Raw genomic sequence first — 24751 nt, 5'->3', positions numbered from 1 at the left:
TTTCTGTTACATTTTTGTTGCGTGTAGACGTTGTCAACGCCAAAAGAGCACAGTGTGCACATCGAATGTGCCACAATTTTCGTCAGCTAAAATGTGAGACACCGTAACAAAAACTGCTTCTCAGCTTTCGAGCTCAATTCAAGAGAGAAAAAAATTAGAAACGGCCATAGTCACCGTGCATTATAAGCGGAAATAGATTCACACATTTATTTTGCGTTAAGCTTGCGTGGCCAACAACAGTTTCGGCGTCGCTGCGGTGCTTATCCGAAGACGGCTACACAGACTATAGTACGTAGTTCATAGGAGTAGTTCATGGAAGCACATCGCAAGGGCCTTGTCATAGTAACTAAGACGAAAGGCCGGGAGCTATAGGTGGGACCTACCGCTTAATCAAAGAATCAGAAGGGAAGCTTGGGGGGTCAGTGACACCATGACGTTGCTTGTGGTGTGTCTGATCTGCTGTGGTAAAGGAGCGCGCGAGTTGTCCGCATTCGTCACATTCACGAACACATTCTGATGAATCAGGCTGTTAGGGTAGAATTGTATCGATGGTGCAGGAAGGTTCGCGGCTTTACAGTAAGAAAAACGGAGAAAGACGAATGGTGGCTTGAGTGGCAGTATTATAGGGGAACGTGATGAATGGAAGCACGACATCCCATTTGGAATGATCGGAAGCGACGTACATGGCGAGCATGTCGCCAAGATTACGGTTGAAATGCTCCGCCAACCTCTTCGTCTGCGGATGGTATGCGCTAGTGGTCCGGTGGATAATGTGACACTCCTTGAGCAGTGACCTAACGACTTAAAGAAGAGTGCGGCCTTAGTCACTAAAAACTTCGTGAATGGCTCCGTGACGAACCACAAAATGCCGCTGTATTAATGATGCAACGTCTTCGGTAGGTGCCGATGGGAGTGCAGCGGTTTCTTCACAGCCTGTGAGGTGATCCACCGCAATAATAATTCAGTGCTTGCCAGTACCGGCGCAAGGAAGCGGACCGTAAGGTTTCGTGGTGACCTGATCAAAAGGACGGGATGGACAAGGAAGCCGCTCTAAACGTGCGGCAGAGGAAGTCGAACCAAATTTCGGAGATGGTAATCGAGCCAGCAGCGGACGTACTCACGAACAAACTTGCACATGCCAGTCCAGTAATACCGGAGCCGAAGGTGGGTGTAGGTCTTTAACATGCCACCTTACGCACATTCGGGATCAGTTTGAATCGATGCGCATAAATCAGCCCGATGAATATGAGCCATTGCTACACTCAGGGAGATAGTTCGGAGGGTAGAGGAGTTGGATCGTAAATAACAAAGGTGATATGCCTGTGATATGTTCGCCTAGAGATGTCGTCGCCGCAGAGACATCAGATTGCGTGGTCGGTGAAAGAATTCGCTGATCACTTTTCCATTTCATCGAGAGTTCAGCGTATTTCTTTCGTAATACACGGCATAATGATCGAAGTTGAGAGTCCTGTGCGCTAGCATTCGTACCGAGTTTTTTTTAAAAAGAAGGAAGACGATAGCTCAAGTACAATAAGGCACCGTAATGCAGCCGTCCAGTAGTCTATGGGCCTTTTCGGTAGTGGCCTTAGTGAAGAAGGACAGCACCTTGGTCTTTTTAGTTGATGATAGAAGGCTCAGCTTCGTCACGAAGTGGGATTGTTATCCACTCGCTGGCACGTACGACATCTTTGTTAAATTACAAAATGATCACTTCTCCTCTTTGGATAGCAGAAGCAAATGCCTACGGTATTGCGCCGCCACATCGAGGACGGTGAGGAGGCATTTTTCATGTCGCGGACGAGGAAATTGCAGGACAGCAGCAATCATACGTAGGTCTGACTGAATGCCTGCTTTGCTACCAATGTGAACAGCACCTTGATAATCTTGTCGCAAAACCGACATTTATTTGTGTTTAACTGAAAGCTTGCGTTGGTGAGACACCGGGACGCTTCCTCTAGCCGCTCTTAATTTTAATTCTATGGAGACCTCTCCAACACATACAGAAGTCAAGTTGGCCGTGTGGGTGGGAAGTATAAGCATAGTCGGAAAGCTAGCAGCTTCCCCTTCAATAACACCGTTCTCTAGTTTTCCGATCGATTGCCTCGGGACAATGTGGAGGTGTGAAAGGGTGAGGAACTTGGAAAAGCCGACGGAGCGCAGATTCGGGGAGAGTGACAACGACGGATCCACTGGGTCAGCAGGAGATTGGGAACAGCAGGGAGGGAAAGCCTCTCGCTGGAAAGAAGTAAAACTCAAGCATTCGTCTAGTTGGACGACTGTCACTAAAGTGTGACGTATGCCCACGGAGGCCGCAATATTGACACACAGGACGAGGCTGTCGTCATAGTGCGTAATAAGAAGAAACTGGCGAAATGGTGACCTTCGGAGCGTCATGATGTCAATGGGTGTCGGGAGGCGAAGCTGGAATTAATGTGTATGAAAGAGGCTCCATTTGCACATATAGGACTAGTGTCGATGGTGTGCCGGCAATTCATGACAGATGGTAGTCATCAGCGATGTCATGTCATGTTTGATGATCTCGTCACTTCACTTCACTACATTGTGTCCAATTGGTGTCCTGTTGTTGTGACTGGGTCCCACCCCTCCCCTGTCGCTTTAAGGCTGTCCAATCCATAGGGAAATGAATTTTGACTGGTGTCATTGCTCGGACACTTTCATTTACAGTTCATTGCGCGTGAACATCAATGCAAGGACTGCGTCACGTTTTATTTATGCCTGTTAGATTTATTGCTACACACACCTACTCACCCGTTAATGCTCTAGGTCTAATCGGCGTTGCTCACTACGCTCTTGTACGCTAGAAATGCAAACGCGCAATGTTTCTTCTCTGGAAGCTTTCATCTGTAGCGTGAAAAAATCTCCATTAGTCAATGCTGTTACGCCCTCGCAGTTCCCCACAGCTGGTGATATGAACAACAGACGAGGACTCTATCATTAAGAAGATCGGAATGGCGCATTTTGAACTTTATGTAGCGTCGGCGTACACTTGTTACGCCTTCCGAAGACATTATATATTGCAAGAAATGTTGCGGTAAAAAAAGGAGACCAAGATGGGAAAGATGCCTTTTCGGCAACACACTGCACTCGCCTTTGTAAGGTATGCAGGAGCTGCACTGCCAATACATTGCTCAATAGTGCGTCACTTGTGAAAAGACACCAGCACAACATCAAACACGTTTATTGCGTCGCAGCGAAAAGCCGACAGAAACTCTTTTTCCTAGTGAATCTCGCTGCGTTTTAGTGAAACAACACTTGAGGTTGTTGTGGCACGGATAAGATGCATTTCGCCTTTGATCCTGAAGACATTTTCCCAAGCACAATCCTCCCATCAGGGTACATGGTCTTTGTTCTGCGTGATAGAAAATATTCAAAATAAGTTTAAATTGAATACTACAAGGATCACTTTCTGAGATGCGCATGGAAGTCTCGCTAGTCAAGACCATACGTGCAACACCACGCCACGTTCTTTCTATGTTAGGTATGCCACGTATTGCTGCCACTGAGTGCGAAGTAACTGCGGGGTTTCTATGCATGTGTCATAAGGCGTTTGTCGGGTGACGAGCTAATATTGGATGGAAGGTATAGTTTGAAAGAAGTATAAAGACTCCTTCGACAAAGCAACGGCAAACAAAATTTAAAATATACATTATGGGGTTTTACGTGCCAAAACCACGATCTGATTATGATGCACGCCATAGTGGCGGACTACGGAAGTTTTGACCACCTGATGTTCTTTAACGTGCACCTAAGTCTATGTGCATGGGTGTTTCGCCCCCATCGAAATCCGCTCGCCGTAGCAGGGATTCAATCCCATGACCTCGTGATTAGCAGCCCAACACCATAGCCACTAAGCAATCACAATGGATGCTTTTGTAACGACAAGATGTGGCATATGTCACTTGAACAGTGAGCGCAAGCCTATAGAATAAATAGTAAAATACTACGTCATTGTGTTAAATTGGCGCACTGCAGCAGATATTTTGAATCTCTTGTTTATTACGGGCGTGTAAACTAGGCCCACATATTTTATAGAGTAATTAACCACCTAGCAAATGCCAAATTTTCTATTAAGCAGTGGACGAAATATAACCAAGACTACTAATGTTGATGGCGCACTAATTATGCCCGTGTGATAAGTTTATAATAGCTTTCTTCATAGACCGAGAAAGAGACAGTGATCTTGTGAAATGACAATACTTTTCAAGAACTGAATGCTTGATAGCAGGTCACAAGACACAACCAATAATCTATTTTGAACCTTCAATCGCGATCCTGAGTTCCTCTACGTGCAGCAGGGAGCCTCATAATAAAAGACACGGTGAGCACTGCCTTTGACGCACATGTTCGACTTCTGATAACCAGCTTCTTGTGCATCGACAGGAAACTACTGGGGCCTTGGGACCTGAAAAAACACTGAAAGCAAGCAGCTACCGCCATATACCCGCTGCCATCTACCATGAGTCACAAACCCGCTGAAATTTGCTCGGTTCTACCACCACGGCGCCTCATTTGATTGCTGATGTGATCAGGGACCACGGGAGGTGGTCCTCCCAACTTCTAAACAGTTTCAAGTGGCTCGTACGCCTCATGATTTCATAGGTAGTTTCACTGAACAGCAGCAGGCTTTAGCGCCAAATCGATGAAGACGACTCTTCAGAGCCTCACCAGCGCCAACTAGTAGTCACCATATATATATATTTAAATGAATACAGGTTCAGGAAAAAAAAGAATGAAATTAAGTTTCTTGAAGGGAAACCTTCATCTAGGGTTTTAAGTGCGGAATAACTTGAGGTTATGAGAAGGCTGTGATTTTTTTCTCTAAATGTTCTGTTTCTAAGTGTCCTCTTTGAAGATGCGAAAGGGTTTCAAGCAGCTGCAGAGGGACAGCGGGCGTAGGTCATCTACTGGTTCAAATTAACAGAAAGATGTAGCTTTGGTAAGCTCGTTTGTGTATTGGAAATAGCAAAGACCTCGTCGTCTATTAAAGGAAAAAAAAGAGGTACTAAAAGAAACTAAATACTTGTACAAAAGCAGAGAATTACACGATGCCATGAAATCACAAAAATTGCAAATTGCAATTATGTGATGGAGACCGATCGCATTACAAGCATAATTGATGTCGCCAGAAGGGACTTCGTGCTTTAGTGCACATTAAAATATGTTCACAATGATGCTTATGCGAATATTATAGCAACACAGCTTCTAGAATGCTGTCGAAAGCCATTACCAAGTCCTCGCGTTTGAAACTCATGCAACATAGCAAACGCATAGCATAAGCAAAGAATGCATGAAATGTGCACTTTTCTTTACTTTTTTCAGTAAACCTTGTCCATACAATAATTCATGTGAAACGAACACTCGTACGGGTGCGGCATTATGGCAAACAATTTATTTACATGTATAAGTGTACTGAACATTTTTAGGCTATACATGCAAACACAACAAAGTGTGGGAAAAATGGTGGCCAATGAACGAGTGAAATGAAAGTGCGTCACATGAAGCATAAGTTTAAGGAACAATTCTCATAGTAGTACTTGCCGAAATTTAAGAAACGAGGGTGCTTTCATAAATGAACAATAATGAGCAGCAGTGGATTCCTGCACTAATCAAAATCTTCTCAATTGAGGTAATCTTGCTAACTATCGCACTTGGTGAGCTATATTTGTATTTCACGTATGATTCCTATGTGTAAATGATGCGCGGGGCTTTGTGTGAGCAGAGTCACTGCCATTGGCTTAGTCTTTAATCCTTACCATGAACTCTTCGAACTACTCACGTGGATGGTAACATCTGACACTAGTAGACCCCGCCTTTCTTACGTAGTTTGCTGCATTATACTGAGCTCCGTGTTGCTTGGATAAGATCTTTTGCGTTTAGAAAACTCGTACGAGACTCGAAGCCGGTGTCTACGTAGAAATAGATGACAGACTCAGATATACGAGGAATATTCCTGAAGGTACTCCAGTTGCCAGAATATTTAGTCCTATGGAACGCACAGCCCGTTACTTATAACCACACTTTTCAGTTTAAGATGGACATAAGGCTGCCTTGCTCATGACGGAGGCAGCTGATAAAACATTTTCAGTAAAACATTTTCAGGCTTTCTAGAAAAAAAGCGCCTCGCATACCGGCCGATCTTCGTGAACTAAGCAGCGCTTCTATGCAGGGTCGGGTTCACTGACACGTGGCTCAACTGACAGCACAAGCAAACTATGATTCTTGAAAGTAAGTTGGCCACTTGGAGGGGGTTATTTATTTATTATTTCGTTCACTTACTAATGCGTTTCCTAATTTCACAATATGTATATAATTATTCGTCCTAGTCTATCCTCTCTGGAACATCATATTTCTAGGCTGACAGCAACAAAACAATATACTTGTTTTAGCAAATCTTTATCATTAGGGAATTTCATACACAAAAAAGTACGCCTTAACAGCTCTTTCCTAGTATCTATAGCTCATCCCATTGCACCTATAGAAATGAGCGTTTTAGTGTACACACAGACCTGAAAGGTTGTCGAGTTATATTGCGCTCCTTCCCGCAATGAATGTTTTGTCAAAAGTGTACTTTATGCTTCCTCCTTGCAGAGCTATCTGTTATGCTCTACTCTCCCAATCGTTTGCGTGACCGCCACTCGCACCGGTGTCCATTCCAGGAATCCCAAAGCTCTTTGTGAGTTGTCCAACAGATTGGCAGTGGCAAGTATTGCTTTTTAGACATCCCGCCAATGCTGCAGAAGAGGAGAATACTATGAGTACCTTGCTTCCGGGTTTTGTGTTTTTAAGTTTCGGAGAGTAAAAATCTGCTATTATTTTTAAGCAGGAAAGCTCTGAAGAACTCCAAATTTTTTTTTCTCTGGTAGCACAATGTTTTGTAATTCGTTTTGTAAATTTCATGAACAAACAACCCAGGCAATGCATGGTCTCCATCTGGACGCGGACGCTTTATTATCAAAGCGAAGCCACTCAGAGGAACGAATGATGACAAAGAGGGCTGCTGTCATGTTACATGTGGAGCTTATCTGTAGGAATATTTGTTGGCACACAAGAAATATTCTTAAGAAAAGCGCAGATAAACAAAAACAAGAAGGGAAACCTACTCAAAAGATCATTGTTATGTGACTCGTACTTTCTAAAACAGGGAGACTGGGGGACAGCAGACCGATTCCGCGCGCTTTGAGGATAGTCGTGCTGCTGACCGGCGATAAGCAACATAGTTAACTAGCCACGGACCTAAGGTATGAGATGGAAGGTGACGTAAGCGATATTCTGGAGCTCAATAATATAAAAATAAGTGATCAAACGTGAGAGATCGAATAAACACAACCGCAAAAGCCTCGTTGAAGGCATGCGGGTATAACGAACAACAACAACAACAACAAGAAAAAAAGAACAACAACAAGAAGAACAAAAAAAAAGAACATCACAGTTTCGCCAAAAAGACGAAGCACCGATTGCGATAGCAAATTAGTAGATAGTACGAAGTAAGAATAGTAGCTTCATCGGTGGTATCAACTTGTACACATTTGCTTACTAACGAAATTAACAATACTATATATAATGTGTAAGCGCGACTCAACGAGGACGCATAAAGAAAAAGATATACTTGTTTAGGATTTTAAATCACATTCTCTCTTTTTGTAGAGCTAATGACTGTCTATTGACTGGAGTGTTCGAGTGAAAACAATACCTTCTTGGAATAGCGACACACAAAAACAGCGTTGTCTCTGAGTGTCTGTGTCTTTCGGCGCCCTCATTCAGTCGCGCTTATACTTTCTATCATGAATTCAAACCAACTTGCCCGCCAACGTGTTTTAACTAAATTAACCAGCACAGTGTCACGCACGCACAGGTAAAGATGAGCACATCTCGCTCGATGAGCACGGAAACTCGCTGTCAAGATACTGGAGCGAGCAATAGCGGCAGCAGCAACGATAAACCAGCGGTCGTTGCTCAGTGGCTATGGTGTTAGGCTATTGAGCACGAGGTCGCAGGATCGAATCCAGGCCACGGCGGCCGCATTTCGATGGGGGCGAAAAATGCGAAAACACCCGTGTATTTAGATGTAGGTGAACGTTAAAGAACCCCAGGTGGTCGAAATTTCCGGAGTCCTCCATTACGGCGTGCCACATAATCAGAAAGTGGTTTTGGCACGTAAAACCCCATCAGCTAGCAGCGATGGAATTGACCTTCGTGTATGTTTCGTTTCGACGCAAACGAAACGTCGAAATCATCGCGCATACGAAGCTACCGGCATTACGCGCACTCTGCAAACATCGCAGATCTCCTTGAAGATAGGCCCGCGCGGGCGCGCACTATGACCGCGTCGCAGATCGCGTTCAAGGTAAGGAGTCAGAACGACCGCGCCGTAAGCAGCAACCGCCGGAGGAGAAAGCCCGCTCCCCACGTCCCTTGCCTGCCCATGTGCCTCGCGTGTGACAGGGTAGGGTGCACTACCAGCCCGCCTTTCTCGTTCGTGCACGGGAGAATGAGCCACGTTGTTCGGCTTAGCATCACACGTTTCCACTAGCACATACAGCGTACGCACAGCAGCAGCATACAGCAGCTGGTGGCAACGACTTTATTTCCCTTGGACTTTATGCAGAACCTCACGGAAACGCCGACGGCACAAATGCGCCTGGAGTGTCCACATGATTGATATCGCCATAAAAATCTTGCGCGCCGTGCTACACAAAGCCATCCACGTGTGGATTTAGAAATATAAAGGGATAAGAAGAAAGTACGCGAAGAAACGAAAAAAAGAATACACGCGAGGAGAACCACACTAAAATAATATATGAAAAAGTACCCGTGATGTTAAATAATAGAAAAGATGAAACGCAATCCAACGAGTTGAAATCTGTACAGCAAAGCTTTTTGTGAGTGCATAGAGTCCAAGCACGAGTACAGACACGCACGCACAAGAGCGGGGACACAGAAATTGGGATGGGCGAATGAATTTTTATTCTATTAACGATTAATCATTCATCACTTTAGCCTTTAGTCAAATTATCAATTCCGCTGCAGTGTTTTTTATCAAAGAACTTATTAACCGAAATTTTTGATGGACACTATTAAAAAGCTTCAAACACAGTTTACTTTTGTAAGTACATCATGAAGGAAAACCTACATCATGTGATCTAGAGGTCTATATGTGTCTCTAGCAAAATGTAGGCTATCAGTCCCGATTTTTTGGTATTTGTTTCTTAGAACTTATCAGTAGAAATTTGCTCTTTCATTAATTTTAATGGAGTATTTTTCTCCAAGGTGCCCACCGACGTAAAGAAAGATGAAATTGTTACCAATGCTGCAGCACACTGTGCCATTAGCACATCCACCGAGGCTCCTTTGCCGCGGGTACCGACATATATTTGCCGGCACGCACTGAAAGCCTTGAGTTAGACATGGTTTTGCCTGGATATACGCTGAAAAATGCAAAATGAAGAGGCTTGTCAAATGAATGAGCTCATTTAAGTATGTGTGCCTGCATGTGGGTACTCCTCCGCTTATTTGCATCATGTCAATGTAGAGTGTATTTAATGTTTATTATTCGCTTTATTACAGAATGCCGTCGGGAGGTGAACATACTCTTTTGGTACACAAAAGCCGGTCCCCGGATTTAAAGGCGAAGCAATCGGGCCCACCTCCTTTGGTGTTAATTAGGGCGCAGTTAACTAAGGTAGAGTTAATTAAGGCACTCGGACCCATGACCATTGGTGGCAGTCGAATCCACAACCTTGCGTTCTTGCATAATGTCTAAGCATAGCGTGGTGGTCTTAATGCTTTCGAATGACATTAAACAGGCATATGGAACTCCAAATCTCCCTCACGTATGCCTGGTTGTTTATCGGGATTTGTATAATACTTGTCGAAATTACACCAGCTGTAATACTTGTCACACGTTAGCTTAACTCATTCGGGTATTCAAAAGCATCACTAGGATTTGTTTGAAAATAATTTAGAATGGAACCCTACAAGCACAAATATTTGTTCGATTGGGAGGCATTTCTCTATAAGCGCAGTCTGCGATTTTTTTTTCACTTTGACCACAGTACAAAAGTGCGGAAAGCCTCCGTCACATAACAGCACTACACAGGACAGGAAATTTACAAAAATGGTGGATATAAAAAAAAGTAAGGCAAAAAAAATTCTACAGAAAAATAAATGAAGGCACCCTACACTGTGATAGCCACGTAGCAAAATAATGGGCATTCTGCTGGGGCTGCCGCAAACCCAAACCCGTGACTGCACTATCTAAAAGAGCAACCATGCAATGGTTGAATCACACAACCTGGCTCGTTTTTTTTTTACATCGAAGGCTTTCAAAATTTATCTTGCTATGTGCTCACTGTGGCTACACAACATTTGTACTGTGTGGAATAGTGCATGACATATGCAGTCCGGACAGCGCACTGCTAGGTGCAAATCTAGTGCCGTGTTTAGATTACAGAGGTTACTCGAGTTCTGAGTAAAAAGCCTGTAAGCGCGTCTCCCGGTCTGGCCCACTTGGATGTGGCCCCAAGTGAGGGTGAGCTGGTATAGAGGGCAAGTGCATCGCATATACTTGGTACTCAGCATCTTCATGCAAGGCCATCTCCGAAGGCCCTTTCGAAGCGAGGCCCTCTGCAAGGCCCATTCGAAGCGTCTATGAACGCCCGCACGTAGATAGTTGAACTTGTTTATTGCTGTAAAAACTACTTTCGTTCCGTTTTTTTTTCTACCACCTTTTGTTTCTGTGGTGTAAAGCCCCGTAAACATAGGTATCAACTATCTTCCTATTGCGTCTAGAGTTCACTCTGTCAAGCTCATTCTTGTTTCTTCAATGTTTATTATATTTTAAAGATTTTAATATTCCGACAGAGTACGTTTTGTTTCTGCGTGGAATCACACCCTACTCATCTATTTTCAATGATAACGACATCATTTGTGAGTGGAAGAATCAATGAGTGAACGAATGAATGAAGCTTTTGTTTTAGAAATTATGGCTCCAAGGCCTGTATAGGATTTTGGGATGCTGGCCGAGATTATTAGGAGGACGCAATACAGGCACTAAGTTCTAGCAAGTCAATCCGATGCGGCTGATCTCTTTGGCGAATTCGCATACTGATATTAGTATGTGAACCCACTTTCATAGCTGGTGGCACCACATGCTCCGGTAAATATATCTTTTGTATCCTGAGTAGCGGGACAATTCAAAAGAAGGTGTTTGGCTTGGTTTCTTGAGTGTGACATAGTGGGCAGGATATGCTGGGCTTTTCATGTGCGCCTATGCCTTCGTGGACATTTACAGATGTGTTGTTTAGTTTCAAACCCTGCATAGCTTCAATACAGTGAGGGTCAGTGCGAAGGCAGACGTGGCTTTTGTATGAAAAGCTAGCCGGCACTGGGATTGTTTTCCGCTAGGGGCGTTTAGGTAGTTATAAACGCGGTAACCTCAAGGGTCTCGTCTCAGGAAATCCGGCGCTGGTGTCCGACGCTGGCGCCCACGTGAGCGAAAATTTCTGCATATATTCAGGCATATGTATATGTAATGCTTTGCTACAATACATGCGGTATATAAGGGTTATAAAGTAACACCCAATTCTATCGCTTAAGTCGCTCATACCTTGCGTTACATTGTTGACAAAGTTATTCCTGGGAATTTCGAGAATTACTGCCCACAAACAGAACTCATGAAACAAAACACCGACAACAGATGCCTTTTATGGTAACTCTTCTCACACTTATATATAAAATGTGCGAAAAAAAGTTAAAGAAACCCTAAAATTGTGCATTTTTTTGGCGCGGTTGTTCACTGCCTCCGGGATCGGCCCACGCAAGTGGCCGCGTTTATACGAGAAATCTCACTATCGTGCATCGCGTTCGTCGCCAACGTCTCCCGGTAAACATTACGGTTACATTACCTGCAGTGACCGGGAAGCGTGAGAAGCAGTCGGGGTCCTTGAATGCTATCGCGTTCGAATCTTAAAAGCGAAGCTTAAGCGTTTTGCAAATTTGTGTGATCTCTTTGAGCCTTTTCTTGTTTTGGACTTTTAGTTTCCCTCCGTCTTAATTTTTGTCGCTGATACTGCTGCTATTCCTGGTAGCTGCTGCTGGCTGCTGTCTTGGCGATAATACAACAAACGCCCCTAGGTATGTATATGCAGTAGCCCTGTATATATATATATATATATATATATATATATATATATATATATATATATATATATATATATATATATATATATTGCTATGGCATGAGCCGGGCGAGGAGAAGAAGAAGAAGACGTCAGGGTGTGCATGCGTGTGCAGCCTCGGGACGCCATCTTTACTTCACCATCAATCTCGGTCCTTAAATAAAGCCTGTTTAACTTTAACCGTAACAGTTTTGTGGTGGAGGTGCTGGGTACTTCGACCAAGACGACGGAGTTGCTGCAGCAAGTACCACGCCGGAGCCGATGCCTCGCTCGACTGCCCCCAACACCACTTGAGATCCCGATGTCCCACAGCGGCGACCAACAACCTTCTCTGGCAGCTCCAGTGCGAACAACCGGCGCCTGGATGCATCAGATGGAGCCCCGCCCTTTCTCAGGAAAATTAGGTGAGGACGTGGAGGAATGGCTCACCCACTACAAGCGTGTGAGCAAGTACAACGGCTGGAACGCCACGGCTCAGCTCGACAATGTGGTTCTGTTCCTCACAGACACTGCGCTCGTGTGGTTCGAGAACCATGAAGATATCTGCACTACGTGGGACAGCTTCGTTACTCACCCTACCGAGTGCTTCGGCGATTCCACCACTAAAAGGAAGCGGGCGGAGCAGACATTGCTTCAGCGTGCTCAAGTCCCAGGTGAGACCTGTACTACGTACATTGAGGCAATCCTGAAGCTTTGCAGAACGGTCAATCCTCGAATGTCCGAAGAGGACAAGGTTGGACACCTTCTCAAAGGCATAGCCGAGGATGTGTACAATTATTTAATCGGAAAGGAGAGTCTCGCCTCGGTCGCCGACCTCATCAAGCATTGCCGCACATTTGAGGCCTTGAAGCTGCGCCGTATCACGCCTAAGTTCGGCAGGTTGACAAATGTCACAACGGTGGCAAGCGTTGAAGACAATGACAACTACAGTTTTCAATGTGACCTTGCGGCAACTATAAGGCAAATTGTCCGCGAAGAACTTGAAAGACACACCAAACGGGCGGATGTCGAACTGCTTGGCTGGGCTCCCAATCAACCTCAAGAACATGCATCTGCTGTGTCCGCATTGTCTGCCACACCAGGCGTTGCAGAGTGTCGAGTCGATCAACTGCGACAGCACCGACGTACCTTTCCCGACGACGCGATGCACGATCAACGAACTCGTCGAGCTACCACCACGAATCGGAATTCGGAAGATCGCGTTTATTATTCTCAGCGTCCCAGGGTTGACCCCGAGGTTTACAACGTCGGTCGCGCATCGCCTGTGTGTTACAGCTGTGGCGCCTCAGGACACATTGCTCGTTTTTGTCGCCGGCGCCGACAGACAACAAGATATGGCCCACCACCAACTTGGCCTAATTTTGAACGTGACAGTTATGACGACCGTTGGCCGACAGACCCTGATAGTGCAAACGCCACAGGCGCGCCACCCCGCAATACCTTCCATCAGTATAGTAGAAGGAGTGGCTCGCCAGCTTCAGACCGTAGCCTGACGCCCCCAACCAGTCGCCGACGCCGTTCACCGTCACCACGGCGACGTGCTGCGTCACCACAGCCGTCGGGAAACTAGCCGGCGCGGCCGATGGAGGTAAGGTCGCCGGACAGTCTGCGTCGCTGCGAAATACTCCTCTGCCTATTATGATGGTGAAGAACAAAGTGCGTGTGTTAATTGATAGTATACCTGCAACAGCATTAGTGGATACTGGTGCTACCGTTTCCGTCATGAGTGTGACTTTCAAGGAGAGGCTGGGTCGGAAAGTTATGTTCCCGTGGAATGATGGTGTGACGTTTCGTGGTGTCAGTGGAGAGTGCCTAGTTCCCCTTGGTATTTGTGTTGCAAGTGTTTTATTCGGAGGAGAAGATCTTAAAACAGAATTCCTCGTACTACCGCGATGCACTCATGATGTGATTCTCGGGATTGACTTTCTTCAGGATTGTGGTGCATCCGTTAACTGTGGCACAGGCGAAATTACTTTGAATAGCGCGCTTCTCGCCACCCTTGCCGACACATCCTTACCAGTGAAAAACTATTGTGTTGTTTCGAACGATTTGCTGATACCGCCTTGGTCGCTCTCCCGTATCCCTGTCAATTTCGCTGCTGCCGACCTTTCATCGTTTGACGCGCAAGTCCAGCCACTTACGTCGAGCTGCGCAAAGAAAGATGTACTTGTACCACGCTCTGTCGTGACAGTAGTGGATGGCACCTCAAATTTGTGGGCTTTCAATTGTTCTTGTGTCCCTGCCGTTCTCCCGCGTGATATGAAGCTTGCTGAATTTGACAAGATTACTTATAGCTCCATTACAGTTCTAAGCGAGGAGGAGCAGTCTCATACTAGCGATACCCAACGAAACATTTCTGAAGAGCAGATCCTACGAATGATCAACAAGGCACTGCCCTCACATGAGCGCCGCGCTCTCGCACAAGTATTGTGGGCACATCTTTCTGTGTTCGATTTCACACAAGGCGACAAGCAGGCTTCACTCCCGCGTTCTCGTGCTCGCCACAGAATTGACACCGGATCTGCGCACCCCATTCGGCAAAAGCCATACCACGTTTCTTCAACCGAGAGGACAGTTATTGCTGAACAGGTGAAAGACATGCTGCGGAATAATGTCGTTCAAGAGTCTTCTAGTCCGTGGGCAGCACCAGTGATCTTAGTAAAGAAGAAGGATGGATCGTGGCGGTTTTGCGTTGATTACAGGAAACTGAATGCGGTCACCAAAAAGGATGTGTATCCACTTCCTAGAATTGATGTCATCGATTGTTTACATTCCGCTGCCTACTTTTCATCACTGGATTTGCGATCAGGGTATTGGCAGATACCCATGCACCCAGACGATAAGGAGAAAACGGCCTTCGTGACACCAGACGGTCTTTATGAATTTAACGTTATGCCGTTCGGCCTTTGTAACGCGCCAGCAACATTCGAACGAGTCATGGATACTATCCTCCGAGGACTTAAATGGGAAATTTGTTTGTGCTACCTCGACGATGTGGTGATTTTTGGCAGCACATTGAGTGAGCATAGCAGCCGTCTCAGTCTTGTTCTGGATTGTGTCAAACAAGCCGGCTTGATCCTAAATTCCAAGAAATGTCGTTTCGGGGAAACCGAGACGTTAGTACTTGGGCATCTGGTCGACAAAAACGGTGTGAGGCCAGATCCACGGAAGATTGAGGCAGTCAGCTCCTTCGAAGCACCGAAGTCAGTGCGGGAGTTGAGAAGTTTCTTGGGCCTGTGCTCGTATTTTTGTCGCTTCGTCCCAAGATTCGCCGACGTGGTGTACCCCCTCACATGTCTTCTCCAAAAAGCCGTCCCTTTCAACTGGACATAGGCTTGCGACGACGCGTTCCGCCAGCTAAAATTTCTGCTAACGTCAGGGCTCATATTGCGTCACTTCGATGCATCCGCACCTACTGAAGTGCACGCTGATGCCAGTGGCATCGGCATCGGTGCCGTACTTGTGCAACGTCATCAAGGAGCTGAACACATTGTGGCTTATGCTAGTCGCTCTTTGACTAAGGCGGAACGCAATTACACTGTGACCGAGCAAGAATGCTTGGCAGCTGTTTTCGCTGTCCACAAATTTCGGCCCTATATCTATGGACGCCCGTTCACTGTCATTACTGACCACCACGCGTTGTGCTGGTTGGTGAATCTCCGTGACCCGAGTGGACGACTGGCACGTTGGGCTCTTCGACTGCAGGAGTACGACTTCGTTATTTCCTACAAGTCCGGGCGTCGCCACGCAGATGCGGACTGTCTCTCCCGCTTTCCTCTGACGACGACGGAGTGTGACGAAGACAATTGTGATGACTGTTTTGCTCCCATTTCTTCTACATTCCCAGATTCGATGACTTTCAAAGCAGAGCAGGAAAATGATATTAGTTTGGAACCTCTATTTGTAGCCGCATCGCGTCCTGGAGCCACCGGTCGATTTTGTGTCCGTGACGGCCTGCTTTACAAGACCAATTATGCGGTTAAAGGAGCACGCTTCCTTCTGGTGGTGCCGCAAAGTCTGCGAACGGACATACTGAGAGCTATGCACAACGATGTAACCTCTGGCCATCTAGGATTCGTAAGAACTTTGAACCGGACACAGGAGCGTTTTTACTGGCCCAAAATGCGGGCCACAGTCAAGCACTACGTCGCCAGTTGCGAACAATGTCAACGCTACAAGCGCCCTACGACCGCTCCGCCAGGTCTTCTGCAACCTCTGCCGCCACCTTGCCTGCCATTTGAACAAGTGGGTATCGATCTTCTGGGCCCATTTCCCCGATCATCTAACGACAACCGATGGGTGATCGTATGTGTCGACCATCTGACCCGTTACGCGGAAACGGCGGCCGTACCATCTTCAACAGCTGCGTCCGTTGCAACGTTTTTGCTTCGATTCATTATTCTTCGACATGGTCCCCCCCGTGTCATCATTAGCGATCGCGGTCGTCAGTTCGTTGCGGACGCCGTAGGAGAACTGCTTCGTGTCTGCAGTTCGCAGTTCCGTCATTCAACGCCTTATCACCCTCAGACAAATGGGCTCGTGGAACGTACGAACAGAACTCTAACTAACATGCTGGCCATGTACGTATCTTCCGATCACAAGGACTGGGATGACGTACTCCCCTTCATCACCTATGCTTATAATACTGCAAAGCATGAGACTACCGATTACAGTCCTTTTTATCTCCTTTACGCACGTTCACCGCTAAGCTGCATTGACACTATACTACCGTTTGACTTTCACAGCGAGTACTCTGTTGCCAAGACGCTTTGTCTTGCCGAAGAAGCCAGGCGTATCGCTCGTCTTCGCACTGTGGCATCGCAAGACCGATCGAAAGAGCGCTATGACAGCCGACACCAGTCTGTCTCGTACGCCAAAGGAGACTTTGTGTGGTTGTGGACTCTGCAACGTAAACGTGGCTTATGCGAAAAGTTTTTACCCCAGTACACGGGCCCATTCGTCATTGTAGATCGCTTGAGTGACTTGACGTACGTGGTGGCACGCTTGACGTCGGCTGGTCGTCGGTCTAGCCGGACCCAGTTAGTACATGTTGCCCGTCTTAAGCGGTTTCACCCTACGCTTTCCGAGTGATTTGGACTTGCCCAGCGGGCTTCGTCTGGCAACCGGGGATTGCTACGGCATGAGCCGGGCGAGGAGAAGAAGAAGAAGACGTCAGGGTGTGCATGCGTGCGCAGCCTCGGGACGCCATCTTTACTTCACCATCAATCTCGGTCCTTAAATGAAGCCTGTTTAACTTTAACCGTAACAATATATATATATATATATATATATATATATATATATATATATATATATATCCTGCATCTGGTCCATTGAATATGTACCCAAATAGACCCTTTGGGTCACAAAGTACATGCAACTGGGCGTGTGCCACTAGGTATATGCCCGAACAGACCACTTGGGCTGTTGGGTTTGTGCATCTGTACCACTGGGTATTTCCACCCAAAAATTCAAGGGGCACTTACGTATCCCTGTGTGGATGAATGGGAAAGCATTGCGGCCGCGTCAGCAGAAATGCGGTGACGTCCGGTAACGTTGGGTCACGTGACTTGCAGTGGACTCACGTGACTGGCGGAGTCACGTGTCTTGAGCGACCGTGTCAGGAGAAGCGTCGTGACGCGACCAACGGCGTTAGTGCCAAGCTACGCACAGTGGAAGGTCGTGGTTTCGGCTAAGCCGTAATTAGCTCTACTTTATTTAACTGCGTCTTAATTACTTTCGCCTTAAATATCACCAATGGTCGTGGGTTCGGCTCGCACCAGAGTTCGAGGGTTCGACTCCCACCCAAGGTCGTGGGTTCGAGTGCCCTAATTAACTCAATCATATTTAGCTGTGCCCAGCTAATGAACTTCACGTTTATTCACATCAAAGGTCGAGCGTTCGTAGTCTTTGAACAGCCACGAAAAGACTGAAGAGGACGACACAGTAAAAATTAGACACACAGGAACACCCCCTACGAGCGCTAACGTTTAAGGAATTTTTTTCCTATACAACAGTTCCATACGCCAGAGCACATATCACTTAGACAATCGCTATCAGCGTCTCAGAAATGCTAGCTCGTTATCGCAGAGGAAAATAGGTGTGGTTACACACGTGTGTCCAGTTCTGCTTATCTTTTCGGCTTCAATGATCTCTCAAGTTACCCTCCTTTTGCTTATTCGTATGACAACACATTTATCGAGGAAAGGCTTGCACCTTTTCATTCGCAGGAAAGGATGTGATCAGCAAGTGTTCCCCCTTGCCCGTATCTGATATTGCGAGCATGTTCCATACGGCGCCCGTTTACGCTACCGGTCTGTCCGGTATAGTGGTTTCCGCATGGCAAGGGAATCTGGTACACGACACCTTCATTGCAAGTGATGTAAGGTTTCTAATGTCTGACCATTCATCCTCGTGCTTCGTTGTTGTAAGCCTTTCCTATCTTAAATGTAGCCTTCAGCTTCGTCACTGCTTCCTAGCTGCCTGTGTAGACAGTGAGGAAAAAGCCGTGGTGGTGCAGGCTCATGATTGCTCCTATCACCTCACGTATGGCTCGAGTTGTAAATGGCAAGAGCGTTTCTGTAAGTTGTGTGTACGTACTATCGGGGACAAAGTCAATGGACCGTCCCGCACGGTCGCAGAGTGGCTGGCAGTGCTTCTTTGCGCGCTCTCGCGGTGACGCGCCTGGTCACGAGACCGGCTCAAGGCGAGCTCGCGTCCCTCATTACGTGCAAGCATGTCAATTTTACCGCGGCGAGCTGCCGCTAATCGGTCGCCGGGGCGCGCCGCTAGTCGTCGTTGCAGCACTGCCACTCTGCTTACTCCTCGTCGCATCGTCGTTCACAGGCGCCTCACGCTCGCTTGCCCTGGGACTTGCGCACGACCGTGACAACGCTCGTAGCTCGCCTTTGCCATTCTTTTGAGCGCAGCGTATCGAAAAACCACTGTAAAGAAATAAAGAATGTGGCAAAGAACAGATTGCTATGATGAGCGCCAATCTCGCGCTCATTCATTTTTTACATTCGAAGGGTCACACAACGCGGCGTAAGGTTGAACGAGCGCTGACGACTGCCTATATGTTTTGGGGATGTGCGAATTTTAAGTTCTCGAATATCAATATTCTTGCATTTGATTTTGTAAAAGATGGTTTGGTTTGTTTTAGTTTTATGGGGCTTAACGTTCCAAAAACACTCAGGCTACGAAGGACGCTGTAGTGGAAGCTCAGAATAATTTTGACGACTTGGGGTTCTTTAACGTGCAATGACAACACACAGTAGACTGTCGCCTTGAGTTCGGCTCCGTCGAAACGCGGCCGCCACGGTCGGTACCACTGAACTGCAGCGGGGGAAGGGGAACTTGATAAACTAATCAGATAGTGAATGTTGAAAATTTATTTGAAACAAAAGAAATTTCTTCTGATGTTCTCGAGTACTTTCCGATTAACTGTCGCAAAATTCTGCTACGATGTTGACCAGTTTATTGATGAATTAAAAAACAAAGAAACAAACAAACAAAAGGATCACCCACTTCGATTCCGCACAAGGCGCTTCCGAAGTACTTTAAAGCTATTGCTTATGGCGCAAAGTGATAGTAGGGAAAATGTACACACCCGAACAAATTTGATATGTTTTACTAATTGCGGCACGTGAACAACAATTAGGGTCCGTAAAATATTATGAAGGCCGTGTTAAACGGTACTATAATGTGGGGTATATTGATAGCCTGTAATCATTCTCAACCCTCACATTTGTCCTGGCGTGCCTGGTTATGCTCGAAAGAGCTAGCTGCACAACTAGACTTTGCACTACACGCCGAGAAGCTCTTCAGCGCTTAATTTCTTGCCAAATAACTTGTATCTTTTGTTGTTAGTCTCCCTAGTAATATTTAGAACTTTCTCATTACCATTAAAGAATGCTTCCTACTCACTGTCGGCACCCGGTTGGCACTTTGTAGTCACTTGAATCGAATGACATATTGGCAGTTTGTGTGGCGAAGAAACTATATGCCAAATGCATTGGAATCTAGTGAACAGCCCACAACTATGGTGTAGCCATAGTGATGCATGCCAAGTTACACCCGTCGCATATGCGAATTGCTTGGAAGTCGAGGTACCATCGCTTTTTCTTCTCACCACACACGTCTTCCATGAGCAGGCGTGAGGCGTGTTGTGGCCCCACTCGTATGCCTGAATCCCCCACGCACGTTTTACACAGCGTATGGCAGACAGTCGCGCTTGTTTCTCTTTTCCCTTTCTTGAACCGTGACTGTTAGTTATGGTGATCCAGACTGAGACAACGAAACGGTAAATTTCCCTAAAAGGGAAATTTACCGGTGCACCAAAAGAGCAAGAGGAACTGTGAACAGAATAATCAGAGCCTACACAGATGAGGAAGGCAGGCTGGGCTCGGTGACGCTCAGCGCAGCGGCCGACCACGGGCAACGACTGAGGAAGTGGACAGACTGCGGTAGTTGCTGACCCATTCCTCAACGCAAAAGAACTGAACGACATATCCAGCTTTTCTGGACACGTACGAACTAGCGTCCCAAGCGGCCCCGGCACGAAGCTAGCGCGCTTTCAAGGCAACGAGTGGGTTTTTCGCGAATAATTAAAGGTGCAGGTAGCTTATTGAAAAAAGCAGAAGACAGACATGTTCTAGAAGGCAATCCAACCGAGACAACCGCAGTGATCAGTGAACTGATCGCTGTGGAAATTTAGAATTTTGGTCACAGAGCGGCTAAAGATTCAGCAGTGAAAGCCTATGGAAGCAACAAAAATTTGTGGTAAATTTTTGCAACAATATGTGTAGATCTGATAAAACCACAGCCGTTATCGTAACATCCGCTGAAGCGTATGTAGCTTTGACACTCAGCTTTCGATTGATGCCTGTGTTGACTCTCTACACATGGTGTAACACTGTTTCCAAAAGCTATCTTTAAAACACAGTCGTGCTAATTCAAGTCGTATGAATAAAAACCCGAGCGTTTAATCGCTCGCACCTATAGTTCTGCATCATGTTGGCAACAGTTCGATGCCGTGCTGCGCGACATTTTTTTCGACGGCATGTAGGACTGAGTTCGACAGCCTCCAACCAGATGGCCGAAACACAAAACTCGATATTTCGATGGGGGCGAAATGCGAAAACATCCGTGTGCTTAGATTTAGGTGCACGTTAAAGAACCCCAGGTGGTCGAAATTTTCAGAGTCCTCCACTACGGCGTGCCTCATAATCAGTAAGTGGTTTTGGCACGTAAAATCCCATAGTTTAATTTAATTAATTTTAAAAGTCAAGATATGGTTTCGGTTTCCGTTTTTTCAGGAGTGCTCTTCAAATATTATATTTTCTATTTTTACTGCCTAAAACGTAGCAACAGGTTGCTCATTTGTTAAGTCATCGCTTTTATTATCGGATTTCATTCCTTGGACGATATGACAACAAGCATGCGCTTGTCTATGTGTTAAATTAAAAAAGAAACCATCGTGCCTTGTAGCATGGACATATCAGCAACTCTGGACATTGCACCTTCACCATACTGTGGAACTTCACGGCAATGAAAACGTGTACCTGAATGGGCAAGTTTTAGAAAATTTTCTTTTAATATATCAGCCGAGTACCAACAAGTTTCAACTGGCTGCGCCAAGAAGCTAGATCCCTTTTAACAGCATATACATTTATGACACTTAGTCGGAACATTGGCGGTGCGGTAAAGCACTGTTTTGGTCAGGGATGGGCGGTTACATCACACGGCAGGAGCAAATGGTTTTGCACCCTCTCGGCAGAGGCCGCAAATTTAAACCGTAAAGGGTTTTATTACAGCTGCCGTTCGAACGGTAATTGTAGAGCGAATGTCATTCAGTCTGTTTGTACGCGCATGTGTTTGTGAGGCAGCAGTGTCAGTACATACCCAGTGGCCCCAGCTCGTGAGAAGTTCGACCATCAGGGTGGCATAGAAGGCTTACAATAAAGTTACTTGCTGCTTGTGAAGGCAATTTTTATGAGAAAAGGAAGCAGCCCTGTTGTTCAAACACAACCAGTTCGTGCGCTCGCAATAGCCAAGTATACTTCAGAATTAGTGATTGCTGAGGAATTCTGCAAAATTATGACTAGAACCAGCGTATCTACTATTTGTGATGAGTTTCAATATTCATTTGAAGTGGCAAAGCAAAAAACAGTTCTTGAGTGTTTTCAGTTACAGCATGTACAATGAGACTATGAATTCTCTATGATTGAGCTAAAACGTGCGCTTGCGTCTTATCAGACAAAGACTGCTGCAGGTCCAAATTTCATTACATGCAGTATTATTACAAAATAAGGGACCTAATAGTCTATTGGCACTCTTGGAGTTACTCAATGACTTGTGCAAAAAGGAGCGTGTCCCTGGCTCTTGGAAAACAACACGTGGGATGTCTATAATGAAGCCTGGTAGAGCTCCTCTTTATCATCAGTCTTTTCTTCGTTTGCGCCTGACGAGGTGTTAATGGAAAGTCATGGAGAAAATGATTGACACTAGGCTGCAGTGGTGGCGTGAGCAAATAAAGCACTTCCCGATCACATGACGAGAATTCGAAGGCTGCGATGCACTCGTCGAGAGATCGGTTTTCCGGAATTCATTATATAGCTGCCAGCGTGCACGGCATCGCTGTGGCAAATGACACTAATTCACCCGCAATGAGCTGGAGATTATCTTCCTCTTGTGTTCATTTATATTCGCCAAGCAGCGGGCAATAAACGTTAGGTGAAGGCGAGTGGTTCGTCATTTGTGTCCTTACTTAATTGTTCTGTCATTCGCGCTTTTTTTACTTCGATATAGGATGTTTTGGGAGGCAAGAATGACCAGCAGAAATAATTTATACAAAATAGAATCGTAACCGAGGAAAGAAGAATGCATTCGAAAGTCGACTAAGCAATTACAAGAGGAGGACAGCTGGAGACTTCTCGAAGTGTCGGTTGTCCAATAACAAACACAAAATGTGATGATCACGTTGATGTAATTGGAACGATGGTAATGATTTTCTCGATTAACAGGGTCATGACACCAAACCGTAGAGATTTTATAATGCACTGCATGTTAAACCATGCGCATTCCACAGCTAGCTAACAAAATTCGAGCGCTATCGGTTGGGTAGAAAATCACTGATCTCTCGGGGTTTTGAAAGCTGATATCGAAGGCCATCTTCTTGCGTCTTACCAGTCATTTGATGTCATACCAAAAACATACCCGTCGAGAACTGCTTGGATATGTACTAAATCGCACAAAGTGTTCGCCGTGTATTTGAGCAGTACATGCGCTGTTAGAGTGAGTGTATGACATTTTAGGTGTGGCTGAGCAAGCAAATGCGGTGCGCGTTTTTTGCGGTGTTTCTGTTGCTCCAAGATATCTGGAATATGTGCTTGCTAATCGAACGTTTCCCTATGAGGTCGGAAAGGGGCTGGCGAAGTAACTAAAGCCACGGTCACGTATATTGGGCTTCGTTATTACATTTTGCTGCGTTCTAAAGATTCTTAGTGGTTTCCTGAGGCTCTCGGTAACGAGGTTATCACGACTTATTACCGCTTTTTAATGCTAATCAGTGTTAACAGTAACTGTTGAAGGCAGTAACGAAAACAGAACAGAATGTGCTTTGGCAATTCAGAAATGAGCACCATGGTATTCAGGAGTTTGGCTTCCTAAATAAATTTTATAGGAGTGAACACGCACATGACATTGGTAAATGCATTCAGTGGATCTAAACTGGATTGGAATAATAGTTTTCTTTATATATTACGTCGTTTTTTCACGTCCAAATAATAACGATGATAGATGGCACATACCTGGTAGGAGCGCTATGATGAATATCGCGAATAGAAGTGGCCACATGGGAGAACTAGGTTCTGCTTTAAGCTATGGTTTCTTTAGGCTGGCCGTGAGGTTCTAGCTCTATATTGGCTATTCTAAATGCGCATTTCTCATACTTTTGTTAGATGAGAACAATGAGATGCTCGATCATCGTCAAACTGTACAAACAGTGGAAATTGCCAGTTTCTTTCAATAGATAAGTGTGAACACAGGTAACATCGCATCAGCAATTTTCTCCACTGCCCATGCTATGTTGTTTTGCCATCACACGATCACTTCCCTGGTTTCCACATCTATTCCTGCAATTTTGAGTTCCCAGCTGGAATACAACGTTCCCAGCTGAACACAAAAAAACATGAGCTATTATTGTGTTTATCGAAATGCTCTGTTGCAACATCCCGGAACGTCACTTGCAAGCTTCTCTGTTGGTGCAGAAGACAAGACATTGTGTGTCTTGATGGACTGTTCGGTTTAAGGACTATAACGGTCGTGGTTCGGAGACTATGCCGTGCGTCCACTGCATTTTGGCGTACTTACCTACTGACCGGTCCGCAGTTCTGACAAATGAGTACTTTGATTTTATTACCATTTTTATTACATACGCGAAGTGAGTAGTGAAATTTACGTATTACCATGGAGCAACAACTTTTCACAAACATAATAGAAGTCAGACTTTCTGGCAACCGTCCGTTTCCAGCAGAGTTCATAATAGTTATGTC

The 24751-nt window shown here is 45.8% G+C and overlaps 1 protein-coding gene and 1 long non-coding RNA gene across 2 annotated transcripts in view; one reads left to right on the top strand and one right to left on the bottom strand.

Moving 5' to 3' along the window:
• Window positions 1–3199: 3199 nt before the first annotated feature.
• On the bottom strand, window positions 3200–24116 carry LOC135915598 (uncharacterized). The gene is made up of 3 exons (XR_011512875.1): window positions 24008–24116; window positions 9324–9446; window positions 3200–3370 (listed from the first exon to the last, which is right to left on the bottom strand). It is a non-coding gene; the product is annotated as an uncharacterized lncRNA (long non-coding RNA).
• LOC135915608 (scoloptoxin SSD43-like) overlaps window positions 6699–24751 on the top strand; it is an 86010-nt gene continuing 67957 nt past the window's right edge. The window contains exon 1 of the mRNA XM_070535968.1: window positions 6699–6720. The gene's annotated coding sequence lies outside the window, so the exon portion shown is untranslated. The remainder of the gene's footprint in view (window positions 6721–24751) is intronic.

The sequence above is a fragment of the Dermacentor albipictus genome, chromosome 3 (genome assembly GCF_038994185.2).
Source record: "Dermacentor albipictus isolate Rhodes 1998 colony chromosome 3, USDA_Dalb.pri_finalv2, whole genome shotgun sequence".
NCBI lineage: Eukaryota > Metazoa > Arthropoda > Arachnida > Ixodida > Ixodidae > Dermacentor > Dermacentor albipictus.
The sequence above is the reverse complement of the archived record's forward strand: the minus strand, read 5'-3'. Positions and strand labels throughout refer to the sequence as shown.